This window comes from Schistosoma mansoni, chromosome 1 (genome assembly GCF_000237925.1).
Source record: "Schistosoma mansoni strain Puerto Rico chromosome 1, complete genome".
Taxonomy (NCBI): Eukaryota; Metazoa; Platyhelminthes; class Trematoda; order Strigeidida; family Schistosomatidae; genus Schistosoma; species Schistosoma mansoni.
The window spans coordinates 17348767-17367461 of NC_031495.1; positions in this window are offsets into that span (position 1 = coordinate 17348767).

Sequence of the window (18695 nt, forward strand, 5' to 3'; positions counted from 1 at the left end):
GCAAATATTTATCCACTTTACAGTTTCTCCATACTAATAGTTATTCCAATAGTCCTCATTAGTATGATATCGGTTAAAAATAATAACTATCGTTTCCAGATTGTAAGCAGCTGACGAGAATCCACGAAATAAATGAATTCACCTTATTCTGCTACATTTGTCCTTGCTTTATTCGACTTTATTTAACAATGTTTGTCGTGATCGCTTCATAAAAATTTATCTAAAAAACTAACCCATGAGATTTCTAAATGATTTACTTTAGTCACTTTTGACAAATAAACTGGTACCGACGGGCAGGCATTCGAAAGACAAAGGTCATCCAGAGACCTGTGGGAAAACATAAACCCATATTTACTGTTAAGACCCGTTAGTAAGGGAACTTCAGAATAAACCCTTCGGTTTGTAAGGGTTTAAATCAAATCTCTGCTTGAGGAAGAATCTTTGTTTTAAATTATTCAGACCGAAAAGTTGGGGATTTGCCACCAAGTTTTAAAACAACTGCATTTAACTTCGTCAGTTGGAAGGTCTTGTGACATTGTCTTTCGTTGGTATAGGTGTCGAAAAGCAAACTCATTCTGATAAAGGACTTTTACTACACTGTTGATGGTCAGGTCTGAGCTTGCGAAGAGCTGCCCTATCTGAATATGTTGCGTTAGGATTTTTTATCACAATTGTTTATTTCTCACAAACTCCTACTTTGTCATATATATACTTCTAGTGGCGACAATTTTTTCATCTCACTCCATGAATCTATCTCTACTGAAATACAATCTCGTCGACTTGGATTGTCAAAACACATCCCTATCAAAGGATTCGAATGAGCAACTAGTATACGAATTCTGCCATTTGGAAAGTACTGGTATTTTGCAGTTGGCCAAGACTTTCCATGTCAATTTATTAGAATTGATGGCTAAAACCCCAGAAAACCTATAAAATAAGTACAGGAAAGTAAATATAACAAGTACTTATCCGTTAAATGACTGTAAATTAACTACACCATGTAAACGTTATCGCGAAATGTACTTGGAACTGTCATTTGAATCGAGCTTTAAATCCATTGAATGGATGATAGTAGTCGGATTCTAGGTATATGAAATAATCTAAGTATACCTATATCAAAGGAAACGGTACCAAACTTTTTCGAAACACTTGCTGAAAAATACAGTAGGTATGTGCAAATAGATGCATTACTGTAATAAATGCTAATTGAACTTAGAATACGTGTAAGGCGACTCATTGGAAAAATCTAAACACAGTCCATTTGGGAACGTAGAACAGGACATACTTCGAACCGTCCGCTTAGTTTGTTGGTCTCATGGCGTGGCTAAACCGACATTGACAACAATACTAAAAACTGTTGATAGAAGTATATATATATATATATATATATACTCTTGGTACATAAGCCATAATATTGAAGCGAACACAAAATAATCCACTTAATAACTCTGTCAAGATCTCTTTTATGATTTTATTGAACTGTGGTGGACAGAATACTGTACCTTTTAACTACTCAGAAAAACTGTTGGTTAGTAACAATTAAACTCAGAGTTTGACGAAAAAGATGTAGATGATAGTATTAATTTTAAGAAGCTTCTTTAGGTGCATGTACTAGTCTATCACATATTTACGTAGGTTGCATTACTTTGATACTAACCTGGTTATCTGGGATATCTAGATTGAAGTTCCGACTTTCTATTTCCCTTTGAAGCAACAACAGCTCACCCTGAGCAGCCATTTGAAAAAATGTTAGGTCTTTCGATTCTGTTGGAGCAAGTGTTTGAACATTTCTTCGCTGCACATTAGTTAGTAAGGTAGAGATTTTATTTGGCGACCGACCACAAGGTCTGTTGAACTCGGCTTTTGATAAAAAATCGGGTGGAGGTACAATTGACCGAAACGACATTTCTGTTAATCAAGCCATCAGAAATGTTACACGTAGTAAGACTGAACGGCGGTTTTCCGACTACTTCTAACTGAACGTAAATAAAACAAGTAATATCATTAAACAATCTTCAGAAATTAGTGCACCAACCTGAGTTACTGGGATTTAAATACATACTAACCATTAGTAGCACTTCAGTGGATAACCTGAAAAAATTACGATACCATGAGTGCAGAATTAGACGTGTTTTGCCATTGGGACCTTTACTTAACTGGCTACTTCAAACGAGTCTGGGCATGGTGTTGCTTAGATAGTACGTTACTTGGGTTCCAACCATTAAGTCCCAGGTTTGAACCCCGTTTCGATCTATTTGTAACCCGACGCTACATCAGCAATCGTGTGCGACTTTATGTTGGGTATACGAACCTGTTAACTAAATCAGAATAATTAACGAGCAATATGTTGACAGTCTTTGTTTAGAAAAGCTTTTATATGCGCTGAAGCCAAAAGTACTTCAATAAGACTCAATACCGTCTAGTAGCTCGAACACAATCCTCGTCAAAGTTTTGAGTTTGACCCCGGTAAAGAAATAAGGATGTAAAGAGCTGACTAGCTTGTGAGTCGAGCATAACACATGAATATACAAGCCTTTTTAATTGCTGGTGGTGGCGTGAGTGGTGAGATCAATTCATATATTGAAAGCTAGAGTGGCTTATGCCAGTCTGGGCCATCTTTGGCGCCTTCGTGATGTTAGTCTGTCTGTAAAGGGTCGGACCTACAACGCGTCGGTGAGAGCAGTTTTCCTCTATGCTTCTGAACCCTGGCCTCTCCGAGTTGACGATGTTAAGCAACTCTGTGTTTGGTCGTCGTTTTACCCGACGGATTGCTGACATCCAGTGGCAGCATCATGTTAGTAATGCAAAGGTTCGGCATCTTGTGTTCGGGCACAGAGATGGTAATTCGATTGGTGTCATCGTCTTGAAACATCAACTTCAGTGGCTTGGACATGTACTACGAATGTCGTCCCAGAGAATTCAACATCGTATACGATTCGGAGACTCTGGGACTGGTTGGAAAAAGCAGAGAGATGGTCAGTGTATGACATGATGTCGTGGTATGAAAGAAAGCTGTACAGAACTGGATTCTGTTAGTCCTTCACGACTTCCTGGTTGGGGTCCTACAGATGGTGCAACACAGTGGCTAGAGACGTTATCAGATATGGCTTAGAATAGAAGTCAGTGGCCAACCCGTTGTAACTTTGTTTACTGAAAGCATGTTTTTTTGGCTGCACCTTTGGTAACTGAACTGTTTCTCCAATTATTATTATCTCACTATCATACACTAATTTCTGTTCGTTATTGTTCTCCTTTTTCTTATACGCACTTTACATTCTCTACCCCTTCCGTCACATTCTCATTGTTATTGTATGGCGCATATGTCCCCCTTGTGCCAATATTTATATTTATATAAACAAATAAATTCTAATTTTTAATTTATCAAGTCCCCAAAGTCTACATTTGGAAGTACACATCTGGATTAAACACTACGTATTAAACTGGTTGATAGTTATAAACGATTTATACCAAAAAGTATAATGACTGTCAAACTTGTTGAGCTCAGATCATAGAAATAGTATAAACCGAGCCAACAATATTTTGATTAGATGAAGATATTCTAGGTGGTTTTACATCGAGGGACAAGCTCTGAATACTTGAATACTACAAGATGGCGAGGTAAGATTCTCTGAGGTATGACACCATATGATCAACATGGTCAAAGATATGATGGTGGTTAGAGGGATTAAGGTAAGACGAGAAAATGAAACTTCAGAAGCTAATCTCTGGGGATCAGTATTTATATTTTCAACATTCAGGTAATCGTATTTTTACACTGCCCTCATCATAAGCTTTTGTCTAACTCACTAACCATTGTAACATCTTTTGTCGTCCGTCAGTAAACTAATTATGAGCGTATTACCCAATTCTTCTTACCGTATACAGTAGTCATGTTAAAGAACTCAGTGCGTATAAACAGAAAATTGTTACGAAAGGATTACATATTGACAAATATTGTGATGCACTAATGAAAAACGAGACTACCAGGCAAATTAGATAACCTACAGGTACAAATGATATTATGGTGAAAAATATATTCATATTTTTCCTACTTCATATGGGAAAAACCTGGTCATCTCCGAGCATTTACAACTGCAACACAGGTAAGCCTGATCAGTATGACAATAAAAACTTGTTACGACAAACAGGGAGACCCGGCTTTCAGTTACACTTTCGGTTTAAAATAGTGGCAGTACTATTCAGAACGAAAGTGGTGAGGTTTTAAACCTGAACTCCAATCGTCGAAATTCGAATGCTCCATGAAGAAACTGGCATATTTGGGGAAATGAGCACGCTAGAAATTGTCGTTACAATCACTTCGACTGAGAAAAGTAGTTACTGGATATATTTGTAGAGGTAATCTCAACTTATTTCCTAAAAATAACTGAATTCAACCTCCGGAACACCCCTTGAACTTTCCTAGGGTGTTCATAAATAATACGTCACTTTTATAAATAACAGAGTTAAATTTTACCTAATAATGGCTTAGGTAGGATTAAACTATACTGCCGAGCCAATCAGAAGCTTTCGCGGGTTTTCAAGGTCACAGCGCTAATTTCGTTTCGAAATGCTTACGTACGACCGTTTTACAGCGGATTTTAACGAAGACGTTATAATTGAGCGTCTACAAGAGAAAGGATTGTTGAGAAGTTCATATACTTGTGACTGTGGTAGTGAAATGACCATTGTACAGTGTGCAACCTGCCGTGATGATGTTATCTTTCGATGTTCTTCATGTTGGAAGAGAAAGTCAGCTCGAGCAGGAACTTTCTTCGCTCGATCGAAATTAAGGTTAAGGCAGATTATGATCCTTGTTGCCAATTGGATAATAAAAGCACCAGTTACACTCGCGGCCACATTTGCCGATGTAAGTGGCGTTTCGGCAGTTCAGTGGTACGAGTATTGCCGAGAAATATGTGCTACAAAATTGACAAGCGTACACGAATCATATGGAGGAGTTGGGAGGATCGTTGAAATAGATGAAACAGTTGTAAGGAAACGCAAATTCAACCGTGGCCGCAGTATCAAAGAAGATTGGGTAAGTACCTCTTCCATAAATATACCTCACAGGTCCTTGGAATCTATGATAGATCACTAGGAAAAGGACATTTCCAAAGAGTCAGGAACCGAAAGGCACCGACAGTAATACCGATTATACAACAATACGTGCTGCCGGGAACTACGGTATATACGGACGATTGGAGAGCCTATAGGTGCCTAAGTAGACTGGGCTACGTGCATGAGGTTGTTGTACACAAGCGTCATTTTGTAGACCCTACAACTGGGGTCCACACTAATAACATTGAAGGTATGTGGTCGAGGCTCAAAGCATTTTTGAGACCTTATTATAGTTCCAGAGGTCGACTACTATGGAGCCACATGGATGAGTTCCTGTATCGGATGCATTATGATTTTAAAACTTCTGAACCAATATCTAACCTTGATAAGTTTTTAAGTCATGTAAGAGAACAATATCCCCTCTAATTTTTGAGTTTTGTATAATATATTTTTACTGTATACTAACTGTCTTCTGATTGGCTAATATTTCTCAAGGTCATTTAAGATTCGTTCAAAGGTCGGCAGCATAGTTTAATCCTACCGAGTAATCAGATAAACCACTCACGATATGGAGGTCTTATCCACCAAATATCAGCAATAGAAATACCGGGATTTACTTCGACTTACTGAGACAAATAAAATACTATACATGCAAAACCATAGGTTTTATAGCATAATTTGCCATAAGTAAAACTCTTAGTACTAATCCTACTGGCTGAGTTGTTGCCTGCTTGTAGAAACTGCGATTTCGCAAAAACTGTAGAAAACTAGGTTTGACCACCCCCGTCTTCCGTGATACTCACGACTGTATTGACAAACGCGATGCACGCACGAAACAAAGGGCAAATACATTCGAACTCTCAACTAATATTCTTAGATGTAATGTGAAGATGTAGTTACTAGTAATTAGAGACTAGACGTTGGTTTTTTTTATCTGGTCTCACGGAAAAGTACATATAACAATAGTAAGATTCAGTCACATAACAGGATTACTCATGGTATTTCATTTAATTGATGTGGAACACTAACGGATCTACACCTAGTCCAAATCTACTACGAATTGTTTGATCGTGAGCATGTCCTGTATAAGTCAAAGACTTTAAATGATCTATCACATCTGCCCTCTGGCTATGTGTTGCAAACGATTGTTAATTGATTTGGTTCTTACAGATAGAGATTGAATTGGCTTTTGATAGGGGCAATCTTACCGATTCTCAAGTACTTAGCATTTGCATCCGCAAGCCGTTTAATATTAAATTACTAACGAAGCTACAGCGGATCCAAATCTACTACGAATTGTTTGATCGTGAACATGTTCTGTATAAATAATACCAACTGATCTGTGGTGGACCTATTTCGTAAAAAGGTTTTGATATTATTTGTAAAATAGGTTTGTTATGCCTATCACCACAGACCCGAGCAATATATAATCATGAAACCAAATGTAATACTCAGCAACACAAACATGAACATAATACAGTCTTATGATCTAAACTGAACGCTGATTAAGTAAGGCTGTCTTTTCCTTACCGTGACGTTGGAAGTCGAATTAGCGCCGAGATTGTTTCAAATTGTCTTGGACGGGATAGATGATGAAAAAATAGATTGGTAAATCACAGTTAGATACTATCTTTAGTTCTTAGGAATACGTCAATTTTTCTCTTAAGGGACTCCTGAGAAGTCGTTTGGACTAGCTCAGTCGGTACTCTTCGTACACTTTGAGCTTGAGTCCCCGAACTGGTTTCGTGGCTTGCCGTTGGATACGTTATTTTTTGGAATGAAAGAGGAAATACTATTTTTTCGTACCCGTACCCTAAATGAGGAAAAATAAAGGTGGAGAGTTCTTTCGTCGAACTGGTCGAAAATGCGCTTCAATGTTACCAGTGCAAGGTTTGTTCGGAAGGCATTTTTGTCGCAGTTAGCGTAAGACTTCAAGTCGTAGTAAACCAAAACTCCCAGATTTTTTCAATTTTGGATACCTCTAGAGGAGAATTGCCTTAGTTGTAGCTGTAGTTTGCAACACCTCAGATGAACTACTTTACAGTTCAAAGAGTTTAAGGTAAATCCGTCATCATCTACCCAACTTTCAGGTCGAGTCAGATCCTCCTGAAGGGATAGTTTATCCTCTTGGTTGCGTATCTCTTTTCAAAGTTCCACATCATCAGCAAAAAGCAATAAATCTGACTCCATAATTTTTGAGCGTATAAAGTGAAGTGCTACTGGTCGGTAGCTTGAAAGTTCTCTACGTTGACCTCCTTTGAAAATTGTTATGATGTGAGCCAGCTTCCGAATTTCCGGTAATATGTCCTGGCTTAGCGAGTGTGAGAACATCACGCTGAGTGGTGTTGCCAAGATTGAAGCTTCTTCCTTCAGTGTAGCAGAATGAACCATATCCGAACGAGGAGAAGTGTCTATTTCTAGGTGCTACGGTTTCTTGTACATCGAGTCAGCGCTCAGGTTCACTACTGAAGTCCTGTGAAGTTGCAGATGAAGCTTTCATGAATGAGGGTGTACTTCCCAATCCACCTGTTGTGGATTTTCCTGTAAAGCTGACACATTCAACTGTTTGAAATTCCAGCGTCTGTTGTTGTTAGGATGTTCTAGCTCAGTTTTGCTGATAAGACTGAAGGCTATTAAGGCATGACAACTACCCAGAGCAGTAAAGATTGTGAGGTTGTCAATTAGGAATTCGTTGTTTGTGAGTATCCAGTCTAAGCGAGACGGTGTCTTGCTGTTGTCCACTTCGCACTTTCAAATGATCCGAGATCTTCAATGAGGTTGAAGAAATGAAGTTCAGTAGAGTTGTCACATCCAGTATACGTATGTTCCGCGAAATTGACTTTAGGAAGATTGAAGTCCCCTAGAATCAGGATATGAATGAATCGGAGACGAGTAGAGCGGGATAGTCCTAGCAACATACGGTTGTCGTGCTCGATGGCAGCGGTGGGCTTCCTATAGATGATTCCAACTAGACATCTCGAGGTGGTAGACAATCTTACTGAGCACCATACGGATTCATCAAGATTGATCATTGATGTACCTTCTGACAAGATCGCAAGGTTAAAGCTAATCCACCCCCTATTCCTGTTTTTCTGTCATTCCGAAATAATGACATCACCGGTGGTGCTAACTCTCGGTCCGTAAACTGAGAAGGCATTCAAGTTTCAGATATTCCTATTGATGTACATTATCGGCATCAGTGAGTTTACGCAACTCATCCATTTCATTCGGTAAACTCGCGGCGTTCGTATATAATCAGTTTACGTTTTCAATTTGGAACGCCCGAGCTTCCTTATCCTGTTTATTTGTATGAGCCTCGTGTGGATGGACAGATAACCTGCCTATAAAAGGTTTTTCTAGTTGGTAGCCCCTGTCCTTTCCAAGTTTTTCTATGATCAAGACAGTCCACATGTGGAATGGTCAGCTACGACTTGCCTTGGTGCTTGATCATGGCATTATGTGGCCTATCTGGATGCATGTGGATTACAGTCAGCAACCGGCGTCTGTTTTCACCAAATGCTCCCAGAGTTGCAGCCGCCATATAGGGAATGGAAAGTTCATCTTCACCAGCCGAAGCCTAGAATCCCCATCCTTCTTGGCAAGTTTCACCACTTGTTGAGTCAATATGTTTTTGAGCTTCAAGGACTGCATGATGAATTCCGATTCCTGAATATCAGTTTGTGTGGTCAGAGTTCATGTTTTCTAGCATTTACTTATTTACTTACGCCTGTCACTCCTATTCAAGCATAGGCCGCCGACCAGCATTCTCCAACCCACTCTCTACTGGGCCTTCCTCTCTAGTTCTATCCAGTTCTTGTTCATCCTTCTCATGTCTGTCTCCATTTCTCGGCGTAATGTGTTCTTTGGTCTTCCTCTTCTCCTTTGGCCTTCAGGACTCCATGTGAGGGCTTGCCTTGTGACATAATTGGGTGATTTCCTTAATGTGTGTCCTATCCACTTCGAGCACTCCTTCCTGACTTCTTCCTTCGCTGGATGGAATCTGGTCTGTTCTCTCTCACAGTAGGTTGTTGGTGAGTGTCTGGCCAACGGATCCGAAGTTTCTTGCGTAGACAACTGTTAATAAACACCTGTATCTTCTGGATGATGGCTTTCGTAGTTCTCCAGGTTTCCGCCCCATACAGTGAAACTGTCTTGATATTTGTATTGAAAATTGTGACTTTGGTGTTGGTTGGCAGTTGTTTCGAGTTCCAGATGTTCTTCAGTTGTAAATATGCTGCTCTTGCTTTGCCGATCCTCGCCCTCAAATCTGCACCAGATCCACCGTGTTCATCAATGATGCTGCCCAAATATGTAAAGGTTTTCACATCCTCAAAAGCTTCTCCGTCAAGTGTAATTTGACTGGTGAGTGCTGTATTGTATCAGAGAGTCTTGTTCTTCCCTTTGTTTATATTGAGACTTACTGCTGCTGAGGCTGCTGCTACACTGTTCGTTTTCTCCTGCATTTGTTGTTGTGTGTGTGATATAAGAGCCAGATCATCTGTGAAATCTGAATCGTTCGGCTGCATCCTGGCTGTCCACTGTATCCCGTATTTCCCTCCAGATGTTGACATGATCCAGTGGATCATCAGGAGAAAGAGGAAGGGTGAGTGTAAGCAAGCTTGCCTAACACCGGTCTTTACCCCGAATGAGTCGGTGAGTTGTCTTCTATCTCGAAGTTGGGCGTCTATGGAGTCCCTCATTTTGTTTAACAATACCCCGTTGAAGACTTTTCCTCGTATTGAGAGAAGAGTGATGCCCCTGTAGTTATCACACTTGCTGAGATCGCTTTTCTTTGGTATTTTGATCAGGTGTCCTTCTTTCCAGTCTGTTGGTACTTGTTCTTCACCCCAAATCTTACTGAAGAGAATGTGGAGTATCTTGGCAGTTGCCTCTACATCTGCTTTCAGTGCCTCTGTCGAAATGTTGTCTGGTCCCTCTGCTCTGCCACTCTTGATTTGTCTGACGACCGTGCTTATTTCTTCACTTTTTGGTTGGTCAACATCGATTGGGAGTTCTGTGGGTGCTACTTCGATGTTGGGTGGGTTCAGTGGAGCTGGTCGATTCAAGAGTTCTTTGAAGTGTACTACACACCTGTTTAGTTGTTCTTCAATGTTGGTGATTGCCTTGCCTTCCTTGCTTTTCACTGGTCGTTCTGGTTAATTACGGTAATTTCCAGAGAGTTTCTTTGTTGTATCATACAGTTGTCTCATGTTTCCCTCTCCTACAGCCTTTTCCACTGTCAATGCTAAATCTTCCACATATTTACGTTTGTCGGTTCTGATGCTCCTCTTCACTCGCTTGTTTACATCTGTGTATTCGGCTTGTGCCTTGGCTTTTACTGCTCTTGTTCGTCTGGTATTGATTGCTGCCTTCTTGTTCCTCCCTTCTTCGATCTTATCCAGTGTACCAACAGTGATCCATTCCTTGTGATGGTGATTCTTGTGGCCCAGAACCTCCTGACATATTTAAGTAATTGCCTCTTTTATCCCTTTTCAGTTGCTCTCCATAGTAGTTCCCTCTCCATTGGGAACCTATTGTTGAGCACTCAACAGGCCGGTGGAGTACGGGTGTTGAACGTCCCAGGTGCCGGATGGATGTCGGATGTTGGTGCCCCGGCAGTTCGGCGGAGCTATGGAGGTCAGCGCGCCGCAGACACCACGGAGATTTTGGCACATACTGTAGAGAAAGAAAAAAGCGGAATGGTGAGCGGAACCACCGCATGAACGAATGCTTTAAAGGGGGGACGAGTGTGGTGTGGGTTACCTATATCCACATAAGTAGTATATGGTGAGGGTCAGACATAGAATGTATTTTGGCAGAAGATCGATAAGGAAAGAATAAGAAAGAAACGTTATCGGTATCAAAATGTATGAACAATGAAATCAAAGAAGACGGATTGATATTTGCATAAGGAACAGTTAAGATTGAGACAATTGATTGTTATTTTGCAAATTAACTGTTTATTGTATGGTTATCAGGATTTAGTGTGATAGTCTGTAAATTATGCTTAAATATATTCGATCGTCTCCATTCGTGTTCTTGTTCACTACACTGAGTCTGTTGTAAGCAGTTACCGTGAGATCTGTGTGGGCTTCGTGGAACCAACCCTTGCACTTGGCACACTACATGCCAAAGCTAACAAAAAAATGGCACCCGTGTCGCTTACATAAATTCTTCGTGGCTATGGTGACGTCAATTGTTTTATAGATACTAACAAAAGTCTACGGCCGCAAGACAAAGAACAGTACACCATAAACCATAGGTTTTATAGCATAATTTGCCATAAGTAAAACTCTTAGTGCTAATCCTACTGGCTGAGTTGTTGCCTGCTTGTAGAAACTGCGATTTCGCAAAAACTGTAGAAAACTAGGTTTGACCACCCCCGTCTTCCGTGATACTCACGACTGTATTGACAAACGCGATGCACGCACGAAACAAAGGGCAAATACATTCGAACTCTCAACTAATATTCTTAGATGTAATGTGAAGATGTAGTTACTAGTAATTAGAGACTAGACGTTGGTTTTTTTTATCTGGTCTCACGGAAAAGTACATATAACAATAGTAAGATTCAGTCACATAACAGGATTACTCATGGTATTTCATTTAATTGATGTGGAACACTAACGGATCTACACCTAGTCCAAATCTACTACGAATTGTTTGATCGTGAGCGTGTCCTGTATAAGTCAAAAACTTTAAATGATCTATCACATCTGCCCTTTGGCTATGTGTTGCAAACGATTGTTAATTCAAATGGTTCAAATGGTTGAGGACGGAATAGAAGAAGCTTTCGCTTAACGGGCTTCCGTGTCTGGTAGCAGTGGATCACCAATACCTCCAGGTAAGAACCTAGGTATATGAACGATAATAGAGGAAAAAAGAGTTTGGTAAATCATAATAATATGTTATCCTTAGTCCTTAAGAATAAGTCAAGTTTCCTCCTAAAGGACTCCTGGGAGGTCGCTTGGACTAGCTCAGTCGGCAGCGAGTTCCAGCACTTGACAACTCTAACGGAGTAGAAGTTGTGTCTGCAGTCTGTTCTGCTATGTAGGGTCTCCAATTTCTGGGTGTTACCTCTGAGGTTAGTGTTATGACTAAGCTTAAGAAGTTGTTTAAGGGGATGACCAGAAGTATTAAGGATACTATAAGTCATAAGAAGATCACCTCTAAGACGCCTGTACTCTAATGGGTAAAGGTTAAGTGATTTGAGGCGCTCTTCATAAGGTTTGAATTTGAGACTCCGAACTGATTTCGTGGCTCGACGTTGTATACGTTCCAGAGTGACCTTATCCTTTTGGAGGGAGGGAGGAAATGCTATGTTTCCGTACTCTAAGTGGGGACGAATAAAACTGTTGAAGATTATATGGAAGGTTCTACCGTCAAACTGGCCAAAAATGCGCTTCAATGTTACCAGTGCAAGGTTTGCTTGAGAGGCGTTTTTGTCACAGTTCGCATACGATTTCAGATCGTAGGGTACCAACACTCCTAAATCTTTTTCAACTTGGGAAACTTCTAGAGTTGAGTTACCTAAGTTATAACTATAGTCTGCAACATGTCTCAGATGGACTACCTTGCACTTTGAAGTGTTGAAGGTAAGTCCGTTGTCGTCTGCCCAACTTTGAAGTCGAGTCAGATCCTCCTGAAGAACTAGTATATCATTATGATTACGTATCTCTCTCCAAAGTTTCACATCATCAGCAAAAAGCAATAAGTCAGATGAAACTTGTTGAGGAAGATCGTTAATACAAATCAAGAAGAGAAGAGGTCCTCGTATTGAACCCTGGGGGACCCCACTAGGACATTCCATAGCCTGAGAGAGAGTGAAGTTAACCCTGACCTTAAAGTGTCGGTTTTCTAAATATGAAGAGAGCCAATCAATCAAAGGGGGTTTTATACCTAATCGTCCAAGCTTCTTGATAAGACATGCATGGTTGACCCTATCAAAAGCTTTTGAAAAGTCCAGGTAGATGACTTCAACCTTCCCCTTGCGATCAAGGATGGTTGTCCATCTATCCACCGCAGTCAGCAGGTTGGTCATACAAGAATGACCTTTTCTGAAACCATGCTGTTGAGGCGAGAAGAACTTTGAGGATGATAAGTGTTCTAGTATGCCGTCGAATACTAGGGATTCCATAATTTTTGAAGGTATGGAGAGAAGGGCCACTGGTCGGTAGCTTGAGGGTTCACTGCGTCGACCTCCTTTGAAAATTGGTGTAATGTGGGCCAGCTTCCATATTTCCGTTAGTTTGCCTCTGCTTAGCGAGTGTGAAAACATCACGCTAAGTGGTGTCGCCAGGATTGAAGCTGCTCCCCTTAATACAGCGGAATGAACCATGTCCGGACCAGGAGAAGTGTCTTTCCTTAGGTTCTACAGTTTACGGAGCACCAGGTCAGCACTCAGGTCCACTTCGGAAAGTCCTGTACAGGTGCAGGTGAAGCTTTCGTCAGTATGGTTGATGTGGGTCAGCTGGAATGTCCGGGAGTATTGTTCAGCCAAAAGGTTAGCGGCATCACTGTCGTTATTGGTCGGGCCATTAGGACCAAGCAGTTGGGAAACTCCAGTTTCGCCTTGTCGAAGAGAAGCTGCATAACTGAACAAGCTTTTCGGATTGGAGACGAATCTATCGATAAGCTTGGTCTGGAACTGAAGCCTGTCTTCTCTTAATGCCTTTGTGCATATGTTCCTTATATGTTTGTATTGCCTGTACGTGCCGTTGTCATCAGTTCGTTTATATTCAGCCCAACAGTGCCTTTTGCGGCTTAGCAAACGACGAGTGCGGATCTTGATGAATGGAGGTTGCTTGTAGCTTTTTGGGACCATTTTAGGAACTGAATGCTCAGTAGCACATAAGATCGTGTGCAGTAAAAAATCCCAATGAGCATCCACTTCAAGTTGAGGGTGAACATCCCAATCCACCTGTTGTAGATAGTCCTGTAAAGCTAACACATTCAACCGTTTGAAGTTCCAGCGCTTGTTGCTAGTAGGATATCTTAGCTCCGTTTTGCTGACAAAGCTGAATGATAAGACGGCGTGATCACTTTTCCCCAGAGGAGCCAGGATTGAGAGGTCGTCAACTAGGAATTCTTCATTTGTGAATACCCAGTCTAAGCGTGACGGCGTCTGACTGTTTCTCCAACGGGTTGCCCACTTCACATTTTCAAATAATCCCAGGTCGCCGATAAGGTTGAAGAACAGAGCTTCAGTAGAGTTGTCACCTCCAATGTATGTATGTTCCACGAAGTTGATTCTAGGGAGATTGAAATCCCCTAGAATCAGGATATGAGAGAATCCGAGACGCGTAGAGCGAGTTAATCCTTCCAGCAGACGTTTGTCATATTCGATGTCGGCAGTGGGCTTCCTGTAAACGACCCCAACTAGGCACCTCGAGGTGGTAGATAATCTTACTGAGCACCATACTGACTCGTCAAGATTGTGAAACTCTTGGTTGTGAAGTTGGTGCGCATCCAGGCATGACCGTATGTATAGTGCTACCCCACCCCCCATTCCTGTTTTTCTGTCGTTGCAAAATAAAGACATCCCAGTTATTGCTAACTCTTGGTCCGTAAACTGAGACGTTATCCAAGTTTCGGATATTCCTATCAGATGGGCATCATTAGCGTTGCTAAGTTCACGTAGCTCATCCATTTTGTTTGGCAAGCTCGCGGCGTTCGTGTATAGGCAGTTTATGCTTTCAATTTGGAACGCGTGAGCTTCTTCTTGTTTGTCTATATGAGCCGTGTGTGAGTGGACAGGTAGCCTACCTATACGATATTTACCGAGTTGGTAGTCCCTGCCCTTTACACGTTTTTTTTATGATCAAGATAGTCCACGAGTGGAATTGTCAGCTCCAGCTTTCGTTTGTGCTTGATCCTGCTGTCGTAGGGCCTATCCGGATGCATATGGATGCCAGTTGGCAACCGACGTCTATTGGCACGAAATGCTTCCACAGTTGCAGCCGCCATGTGGGAGAAGGGGAAGGTTATCTTCAGCAGCCGGGGCCTAGAGTCTCCGTCTCTCTTGTCCAGTCGCATTACCTGTTGGGTCAATATGTTCTTGAGTTTTAAGGAATGCTTGATGAATTTCCATTCCCGAATATCAGAGTTTACTTGAGTTGGGTCCATATTTTCCGGCACACCTTGCACAATGATATTTCGTCCACGGAAAAACGCCTCGCGAGATTCCTTAGGGATGTTCCGGATGAGATTTCGTTCAGAATACGGTATGTCGGGCAGTATTCTTACGTTCCCATCGGACTTCAGTAAGTGACTGGCTAGCAGGACGTCCTCTACGTCGGAGGCATTCTTAAGTGTAACACGAAGCAGCCTCGGGTGGTTTAGGTGGTTAGAGTCCTTCCCTCGAGTGAGCCGTGTGACGGTCAAAGGCTCTATTCTAGGGAGTTCAAGCCTCTTGTTTAATTCTCCACAGAGCATCCTATCGTTTTTGTCCTGCAAACTGAGAGGAAGGTCGGGGTTGTCAATAAGGTTCATGATTATGACAGAGTCGTCACGAACCGTAATTGATTTCCCAGGTTTTCCAGGGCGTCTAGGTTTGGTACCTTGTTGTTTGGATGTCGAAGCGCGTTTTCGATTCCTGGGCTCAGTGATGACTGGGTGGACAGTCTTGGGGATAGACTGTGCGGCCAAAGCATCAATTGATTTCCACACGATCCTTGGGACGTTCAGTTTCGGCGGGGACACTTGGGCTTTATTACTCCTGTTAACATGAGTCCATCCACCTACAGGATTTTTGGGAACCACTGTCTCATTCAAGGACCGTTCCCTGGGGGACCCAAGTTTACTGAGGGAGTCGATGACAGCCGATGTTAAGATGGTGCTGAGTTTCAGCACATCATCACTCGTGCTGTTAACAGCACCGTCGATAACCGACCTGTCAGTATCCTTTTTCTTATTTGCCCTATGCGTTCCAGCTTTGTTACCCGTCATGATGCTATCATTTACCGAATTCTTAGACAACTTATCTCTCAGACCTGTCAGTAAAGTAATGATAGTACCCAACATAACTACCGTATCAGTGTTGCAGGTAACACATACGCACCTACGATCAGACATGCTGAGTCTGCTATAGGATGCTGCTGTTAGATCTGTACATTCCTCATGGAACCAATCTTTACAGTTGTCACACTGCATGCCAGATGTAACGGCAAAACGGCAACCAGGTATCTTGCATGAATTTTTCATGGCTAGTGATTTAGACTGTCTTAAAAATACAAGCAGTAAATTTAGGACAGTTAAAAAACACACAATAAACAAAAACTGGCAAAAATGTATAAAAACAGTTAACGATAAGCTAAAGCTAGCCTTTACGTGAAAACCATAAAAAAATCGATAGTGAGCTGAGGCAAAACCACAGTTAACTATTAATTTGAGTGAAACACAAAAAAAGGAAGTAATCTACTGCATGTATAGCTCAGAATAGATTATTTAGATTGGAAATAGTACATTTGTTGCGTAAGAACACAGCAAAAGTTTGAGAAATGTAAATCACGTTAGGACTAAATTTCCCGTTCGAATAGCGCGCACAGATGTATTGGTATTTTGATCAGGTGTCCTTCTTTCCAGTCTGTTGGTACTTGTTCTTCATCCCAAATCTTACTGAAGAGAATGTGGAGTATCTTGGCAGTTGCCTCTACATCTGCTTTCAGTGCCTCTGTCGAAATGTTGTCTGGTCCCTCTGCTCTGCCACTCTTGATTTGTCTGACGACCGTGCTTATTTCTTCACTTTTTGGTTGGTCAACATCGATTGGGAGTTCTGTGGGTGCTACTTCGATGTTGGGTGGGTTCAGTGGAGCTGGTCGATTCAAGAGTTCTTTGAAGTGTACTACACACCTGTTTAGTTGTTCTTCAATGTTGGTGATTGCCTTGCCTTCCTTGCTTTTCACTGGTCGTTCTGGTTAATTACGGTAATTTCCAGAGAGTTTCTTTGTTGTATCATACAGTTGTCTCATGTTTCCCTCTCTTACAGCCTTTTCCACTGTCAATGCTAAATCTTCCACATATTTACGTTTGTCGGTTCTGATGCTCCTCTTCACTCGCTTGTTTACATCTGTGTATTCGGCTTGTGCCTTGGCTTTTACTGCTCTTGTTCGTCTGGTATTGATTGCTGCCTTCTTGTTCCTCCCTTCTTCGATCTTATCCAGTGTACCAACAGTGATCCATTCCTTGTGATGGTGATTCTTGTGGCCCAGAACCTCCTGACATATTTAAGTAATTGCCTCTTTTATCCCTTTTCAGTTGCTCTCCATAGTAGTTCCCTCTCCATTGGGAACCTATTGTTGAGCACTCAACAGGCCGGTGGAGTACGGGTGTTGAACGTCCCAGGTGCCGGATGGATGTCGGATGTTGGTGCCCCGGCAGTTCGGCGGAGCTATGGAGGTCAGCGCGCCGCAGACACCACGGAGATTTTGGCACATACTGTAGAGAAAGAAAAAAGCGGAATGGTGAGCGGAACCACCGCATGAACGAATGCTTTAAAGGGGGGACGAGTGTGGTGTGGGTTACCTATATCCACATAAGTAGTATATGGTGAGGGTCAGACATAGAATGTATTTTGGCAGAAAATCGATAAGGAAAGAATAAGAAAGAAACGTTATCGGTATCAAAATGTATGAACAATGAAATCAAAGAAGACGGATTGATATTTGCATAAGGAACAGTTAAGATTGAGACAATTGATTGTTATTTTGCAAATTAACTGTTTATTGTATGGTTATCAGAATTTAGTGTGATAGTCTGTAAATTATGTTTAAATATATTCGATCGTCTCCATTCGTGTTCTTGTTCACTACACTGAGTCTGTTGTAAGCAGTTACCGTGAGATCTGTGTGGGCTTCGTGGAACCAACCCTTGCACTTGGCACACTACATGCCAAAGCTAACAAAAAAATGGCACCCGTGTCGCTTACATAAATTCTTCGTGGCTATGGTGACGTCAATTGTTTTATAGATACTAACAAAAGTCTACGGCCGCAAGACAAAGAACAGTACACCATAAACCATAGGTTTTATAGCATAATTTGCCATAAGTAAAACTCTTAGTGCTAATCCTACTGGCTGAGTTGTTGCCTGCTTGTAGAAACTGCGATTTCGCAAAAACTGTAGAAAACTAGGTTTGACCACCCCCGTCTTCCGTGATACTCACGACTGTATTGACAAACGCGATGCACGCACGAAACAAAGGGCAAATACATTCGAACTCTCAACTAATATTCTTAGATGTAATGTGAAGATGTAGTTACTAGTAATTAGAGACTAGACGTTGGTTTTTTTTATCTGGTCTCACGGAAAAGTACATATAACAATAGTAAGATTCAGTCACATAACAGGATTACTCATGGTATTTCATTTAATTGATGTGGAACACTAACGGATCTACACCTAGTCCAAATCTACTACGAATTGTTTGATCGTGAGCGTGTCCTGTATAAGTCAAAAACTTTAAATGATCTATCACATCTGCCCTCTGGCTATGTGTTGCAAACGATTGTTAATTGACTTGGTTCTTACAGATAGAGATTGAATTGGCTTTTGATAGGGGCAATCTTACCGATTCTCAAGTACTTAGCATTTGCATCCGCAAGCCGTTTAATATTAAATTACTAACGGAGCTACAGCGGA